This window comes from Bos javanicus, chromosome 18 (genome assembly GCF_032452875.1).
Source record: "Bos javanicus breed banteng chromosome 18, ARS-OSU_banteng_1.0, whole genome shotgun sequence".
Lineage (NCBI taxonomy): Eukaryota > Metazoa > Chordata > Mammalia > Artiodactyla > Bovidae > Bos > Bos javanicus.
The window spans coordinates 12,349,580-12,356,935 of NC_083885.1; the positions used below are offsets into that span (position 1 = coordinate 12,349,580).

A 7,356-nucleotide genomic window follows, 5' to 3' on the forward strand; every position below is an offset into this window, starting at 1 on the left:
TTTTTTTTTTGGCAACCCCTTCAATTTTGTGCCCCAGGCCAGGATCTCATTTCCCTCACCCCTGCCCTGTAAATAATCATGGTCACCCCTCTGGACGGCAGTGTTCCCAGAAACTCGGGTGTGAGGGGCCTTGCCAGCAGGCCCTCACACACATCCACAGGCTCACACACTGACCAGGGCCGAGTCTCAGAGATCTCTGCCCTCGGAGCCAAACAGTTTAACTGGGGAGACAGGGACAGGGTGGGAAGGGTGAAACCTCCGGATGGGAAGGCGTCCCAAGGGTGTCTGTGTGAATTACAGGGACAGAGCACTGGAGGGCTCAGGAAGGGGCCGAGGCTGCCTGGGCCTCAGAAACTCCCAAGAGGTGGAGAGAGAAAGCACGGATCTGAGAAAACTCTGACAAAATTATCCACTTAAACAAATCTCCGTGTACTGCCGTTTATGCTGTGAAGGCAAGATGCAGGACTGACTGACAAGGTTCTCAGGAGGATTCTGGAAAACGGACAGCCCTCCTTTCAAGGGGCACTTCTCTTTCCTCTCTGGCCGACACACTCTGAGACACACAGCCACACGTAGGCACCCACCAACCGGCATCTCCGCTGGCTTCACTGCACTCCCAGAACAACCACCACACCACACCGCCTGCTTCAGAACCTGCCCCTGCTTGCTGGGCTGAGTGGCCGGCTGCATACGCCCCTTGCTTAGGTGGGCTTGCTGGCTGTCCTTGGGCAGCTCCTTCTAACCGTGGGTCGTCTCCGCGTGCATCTGCGAAGGTGCAGGATCGGGCGTGTCTGCAGGACTCTGGGGCCTCACTGGTGGTGGTGGGGAACCCTGAACTCCTCCAGAGAGTTCTCCAACCCTTCCTCAATCCTTCCCACCTGAGAGCAAGCCCCCTAAATCCAATCAATTAACGACCCCAGAAAGTCAATCCTTTTGAATGAAGACTAGATGCTAGCGCCTAATCACCCAGCCTGAGCGGGGGCTGGTTAAAGCTGCTCACTGCGGGTCTGCAGGAGGGAACCCCCAGGCAGACGAAAACTATCACGGAGTACTGTATGTGTTGACGTGAAAATATGTCCCTGATGTGTGTTGTTAGGTTAAAAAAGAAAAAAAAAATCAGGCTCCAAACTGAACTGAAAAAAAAAAAAATTCAGGTTCCAATGTGATTCCACTAGCTCTTAAAAGGGTGTGTTATGGGAGTGTTTATATAGAGAGGTCTCAGGGTTGGGAGACACCAAATGCTGACTTTAGTCACTTAGGGTGAGATACTGGGAGGAGGCATTCTTTTAAACATCTCTTTTGTATTTCTTTTGTAGTGATTAAATTTTCTACACAGAGTATGAGTTGTTTTTCATAATAATAGTAATTTAAAAGCAGCAAAGCTATTTTCATTTAACACGTTTGCTGAATTACAAGATGCCTGATTTTCTAGGTGAATCTGTAGTGACAGAAAGCGGGCTGTGGGTGCCTAGGGCTCGGGGAGGAAGGACGGGGAGAAACTGCTGAACGGGTCTGGGGGTTTCCTTTGGAGGGATGAAATATTTTGGAACTAGACAGAGGTGGTGATTGTATGATATTGTAAATGTACTAAATGCTACTGAGTCACCCACTTTAAAGTGGTGAATTTCTGTTACGTGGATTTTGGTGGTGGGGTGGGAAAAATGCTCTTTTGTAAAATAAACCATGTAATGAAATTATCTGTTTATCTCCAGGTTGTATATTTAATAATTTCCTTGATGTGGGTAAGGTAATGTAAGTCAGAAGACGGGTTTGTCCTGAGGCAGGGGGCCCTGCTGTTGTCTAAACCACGGGAAGGGGCCGTGAGTGAGTGGACTGAGCTAAGTTATCACCAAGATTCCTTTCAGTTCAAAAAATAGTGTTCTGAAGAATGGAACCTCTCTACCCACGACGTTGGGTCATTTTTTTATAGACTGTGCAGGTCTTAACACAAAAGTTCTAGCCTGACATCCACTCATCCATACAAACCAGACCTTCTAGAACCTTCTCTCTCTTCCTCTGTCTCTCCTCCCTCCTTTCCTTATCATATTGATATGATTTATAGGAAATGCATAATAAAAAGGAGTAAATCACCACGTGAAAATATGAAATGGGGAAAAATATCAGTTAAAACTGAAAACTGGGATCCTACGCGTGGACTTGTTGGAACACACGATGAAGGGATGGAACCCTGCGTGGCAGCAGATCGTAAACTCAATCCATGTTCACCCCCAGAGCACATGCCCTTGTCCCCCTCCCCGACCCGGGGAGGCTCAGCGGGGGCTGAAATCCCAGCATGCGACGGATGGCCAGACCCCAGGGGCAGACCCTGCCCACGCTCGCCCAGCCTCCGAGGCGGCCGGCCTCGCCTTCCCCCACGTTCGCCGACCCACAGCACCGCATGTCCACACCCGCCATCTTCTGATGTCACCGGTGAGGAACACAGACCAGGCTTCGGCCACACTCGGCGGGGCTGACTCATCACCATGTCAGCAAATGCGCCAGGGGGTGGGGTAGGGAGGGGTCCCAGGCCCGCAGCGGGCAGCTGGACGGTGACAGGGATGGTGGGGGTCAGATGGCCCGTCGGTGGTGGTCCTGATTTCCTGGGAACCCCAGGAACAGCCTACCCCCAGAGAGCCTCCGGAGCACTTTCTCTTTCTTCCCAATTCCCCTCTCCGTCCCCATCTCTCTCTGGCCCTCCCCCCTCCCGCTCCCCCTGAGGAGGTCCAGCTGGAGAGAGACAGCTCCGAGTTCAGTTGGTGCAGACAGGACTAAAGTAAACAGACTGGTCACCGGGCAGGCAGTTAGCAGCCTTTGGACAGATGATCAGCGTTGGGCTGGTGGCGGACCACACACACGAAGCCCCCTCGGACCACACAGGCGTCGGCTGCCCGGTCTGCCTCCCCACACGCACGCACGCAGGCCCGGCCTCTGCTCACTGCAGGCCCTCTGCGCCCCGGGAGGCTGGAGAAGCGTCTAGACACCCGTGGGTGGGGGGACGGCCCTCTGACAGGCCTCAGTGTCCCTGCCTGCGAGCCGGGACAATAATAGCCACCAGTGTGCAGGGTGTGTGTGGACGCTGCCGCCCGGGGCCCATCGCTCGGCTCTGGGACCCCTGGGGCCCTCAGAGCCCCTCAGGCCGTGGCCTGCACCCTCCAGAGGCCATACACACTGGCCCAGGGCTGGCCACACCTTTCCTGCCCAGAGACGGCCCAGGAGGCCATCACCAACTGGAGGAGGCCCTGGGTCCCGCCAAGCCGCTCTCCCGGCCTGGGGCCCAAGGTGTGCGGGAGCCAGGGGAAGGTTCGGTGTCTGCCTCCTAACTATTCACCCCCTCCCTTCACCACCACCACCCTCCCCTCAGCCCACCCCCGGATCCCTGGACTCTGCCCTAACGAGGCGTCAGTGCCCTGGAAGGGGCCCACCTCCTGACTCACCTGGCTTATCACATAGACATGCTGCCCCTGGTGGGGGGACGGTGATGAAGGGGGTGCAGGTTGGTCTCCGTCCTGGTGACACCTCAGGCCCCGCTCCAGGGTGGGGTGTGTGGCCTCGGGCCGCCCTGGCCCCACCTGCATGCGGCGGCGCTGAGCTAGGCCATCTGTCTTCATTACGCAGGTTTATTTGGGGAGGTGAGCAAGGAGGGGGCTATCCTGTTGGAGAGGACGCTTGATCTAACGGCAGGCGTGCTTTGAAGCCCCCCATCCAGGCTGCAGTTCTGCAGAGCATGGCGCATGGTGGTCGCCCCCCTCATATAAGCAGGGGGGTTCGGTCCTGGGGGCAGCCCTCCCTGGGAGAATCAGGTGTGAGCCGAGCCTTTGAACTTCACACTGCTGCCTGCTCCGTCTCCTTCCACCAGCTAGTCCATTATTATTGAGCCCCTACTACACAGGTCACTGGCCTGGGCTCCAAGGATGCGCTGACTCCAAGGACAGAGGCCTCGACCTGCAGGAGAAGCAGAGAAGAAGCAGATGTACATAAGACTCTCAGAGAATGAGGAGAAGACCCCAGACAACCAGACAGGATGGCGGGGTGGAGACCCAGAGGTCAGAGCAGCTCTGGCCGGGGCTCCAGACTCCACACTTGTTGGGAATGCCATCCAGACACTGTCCACCTGTCTGGCGTACCAGGCCTCAGTCTCCCCACCTGGAAAATGGGCCTACAGTTGCTTTCAGGGTTGCATGAGGTCACTCACTCAGGCCCAGCCCCAGGGAGACCTGTTCCCGCGGGAGACACGCCTTGTTTAATCTGCAGGTGGAGAAAAACAGATACCGGAGATACTCTGCCGTCAGTGGCAGGGAGGGGAGCCCAGGTCCCCTTCCTCGAGGTTCCTCCTACCACTTTGCCCTGTTCCGTGGGAAGGTATTTGGTTATTAGTGAATAATTATAAGGGTAAGAAAGGCTTTCCAAAGAGAAGAGACCCTGAAATCACTGTCTTGCTCAAACAGGTCTTGCTGTGCCTTGCAAATGTAAAGAGGGACGAAAGCCACACTGCCATGAGGGCAGAGAAATGACCTGGCTGGAAAGGAAGGGATTCCTGGGAGCTCCTTCAAGAAACAGGAGGCAACTGTTGTTTTCTTTCGGAGGCCTCCACTCACTTGAACTTCTGGACCCCGCCCTATGTGTGGGTGTGATGCGGGCAAGGTACTACTCTCCGGGAACCTCGGTTTGCTGCCCCGTGAAATGGGCCTATAGCTCTGTCCCCAGGAGGGCTGTGAGCAGGCAACTGGCCCACAGTAGGCGAGCAGTAAGCTTGCCTCTCTCCCCTCTTCCTTCTCCTTCCCATGTCTCCCTGTCCATGCCTTTTCCATTTTTTCTTTTTTTAATTCACTAACTTAAAAACTGGAGAAACAACCAGCGAGGACGCAGAAAGCAGCCACTGCAAACGGAGCGTGTGAGCTCGACCCATGTGTCTGGGGAAGCAGGGGAGGACCCAGGTCAGGGCCAGAAGCGGAGCTGGGGCCCTGCCTCCGCCTGCGTTTCCTGGACCTGGGGGTGGGTGCTGCCTGAGCCCCTCCTCAGGGCCAGGTGGGAGTCCCCAGCATGCATGACCTGTCACTGTGTGCAGCGGTCACGCGGCCCCATTGCCACAGAGGGCCACCCACACTTGGTTGTTGTGGTCTCTGCTGCAAGGCTTGAGGTCCCACCAGACAGACAGAGACAGACGGACGGACAGACAGACAGAGCCAGCAATCCTCCCACGTCACCCCCGCCCCCCAGCCCGGCCACGAGCCCCCCACGGGAACCACACCTGCCTGTCAGGACCCAGGGCAAGCACAACACAGACCCTCCACGGCCCGGAGGCAGTCTGACTCCCGCTGAGAAACACGGAGGTCAAGCCCCAGGGCTCCCCCTCTGCCCTCTCCTCACCAGGGGGAATCTGACAACAGCCTTGTTATTTATGCAGCTTAATGCGATCCAGAGGCGGCTGCCCGCGCAGGCCCAGGGAAAGCGGTTCAGCCCCACAGAAACCGGTTTCACTTGCTGCGTGGTGAGCCTGACATCCGGGAGAGAACCAGGAGGAGGGTTCCTGCGGCGGACGGCCCTCCTATGGACGGTGAGGCCCCCCAGGCCGACACGATTCCCTGGGCACAGTCTCCGTGCAGCCTCCCTCCCGGGCGTGCAGTAAACATTCCCTGATTAATTCCCGCCCTCCCGGGAGAGGCATCTGAGCGGGGCCTCCGTGTTTGCTGGCTTCCAGCACGCCGCAGGCTGGGAGTGTAAGCTCTCACAAACCGGTGGTCTTTCTGGGAGAGAAGCTAAGTTGGGTTTGGGTTTTTTTTTGAAGGTAAGTTTTTTTTTTTCCCTCCCCAAAGGTTTATCCTCTCCAGGGACTCAAGGACTCGTGCAATCCACATGGAATAGTCATTTGACCAGTGACGCTCTTTTGGTTTCTGTTTCCTGTGTTTTATGCTTGATGTCTCTATGGCCACTGTGTCACACCACGCCTGTGTCACACACCCTCCACTGTCTGGGCCTGTGATCTCCCATGGGTCACTTGGTGTCCCCGTCACTGGTAAAGCGGGGATGGAGCTGGGACTTAGCCCCCCTGGGTGTGGGCTAATTAGAGGTGAGAAGCAGACGACCAGCAGAGCCCGACACGGCTTTGTGTTCTGGTGACTCACGTCTTCATCTTCACTCTTGCCCAGAGTTGGAGGCTGTGTAGTGAAGGGATTACACAAGATGATGGAATCGCCAGGCCTGGGTTCAAATCCCAGCTCAGCCCCTCGCCCGCTGTGTGACGGGGGGCAAGTCACCTAACTGCTCTGTGTGCCTTGAAACAGCACGGTGAAAATAACGATAACGCAAAAAGAAAGCCCTACCAAAGTCGCTTTCTGATAAATCCTGTTTTAGGGTATTTTTGTCATAGGTAGATGTTTTTGTCATAGGTAGGTGCTCATCTTGGAAACGCACAAGCTGGGAGGTTGTGCTGCGGGCGACGGGGGCCAAGCTGTCACTGTGCACTCAGGGCCCCCAGGCCCTGTGGTTGTCAAAGGGCCTCTGTGTGTGTGTGTGTGTGTGTGTGTGTGTGTGTGCAGTGTGGACGTTAGGGGCACGTGCGGTGTGGATGCGGAAGCCTGCCGTTGTGGGGTCAGCTCCAGGCTGCGGGTTTTAGCTCGTGTTTCCACCAGCACCCATCCTGCCCTGCATCCTGGAATGAGGTCCGTCCTGCACCAGCGGCTCCGTCAGTATCCATCAGCCGCGTGATTCTCGGCTGCCAGGGGCCGCGTATTTTACAAGCTTCCCACAGGCGTCTGTTGCTTCCTGCCTGTGCAGAGGCTGGGCTTTCTGCCTTTTGTTCCCTGCACTGTCCTCTGGGAGGGAATGGGCTGGAACGTAGGACGAGCACAACACATAACTGCGAACGAATGAATGGAAAACGAAACGGGCCTTACAGAGAGGACACTTCCCAGGAGGCTTTGTAGGGCATATTTTGGACAGATCATTTCTGTGGGGGTGTGTGTGTGTGTGTTTAACTCAAAGTAACCTATGACTCTGAGTGTAATTTGCTCAAAGTAATTCTAGAATAGAAACGTGATGCCATGTATCGCTGCGGTGTTTTACTTTTTCTAATGATTTTACATCTATGTTGTCCTTCAATCACCTTTGAAATCCCACATGCTAAGTAGAACAACGGGATTCTGTCTTCCCAGCATCCAGCGTAAGCCCAGAGGACCCTGAAAGTTGTCATCAATTGTCTGGAGTGATCATGACCAGTGTCCACACACTAAGGGGATAACAACAGTTTTCATGGTTTCCTCTCTTTTTCTGGGGGGTGGGCAGGCCTCGCCGTGTGGCATCTGACCAGGGATCAAACCCAGGCCCCCTGCTTTGGGAGCATGGAGTCTTACCCACTGG

General features: G+C 55.7%; 1 long non-coding RNA gene across 1 annotated transcript in view; it reads right to left on the reverse strand.

Annotated features, from left to right (window-relative positions):
- The window catches only part of LOC133230061 (uncharacterized), a 236,964-nt gene extending 233,024 nt beyond the window's left edge, over window positions 1-3,940 (reverse strand). The window contains exon 1 of the long non-coding RNA XR_009730727.1: window positions 3,435-3,940. This is a non-coding gene — a long non-coding RNA (uncharacterized LOC133230061). The remainder of the gene's footprint in view (window positions 1-3,434) is intronic.
- Window positions 3,941-7,356: the final 3,416 nt, after the last annotated feature.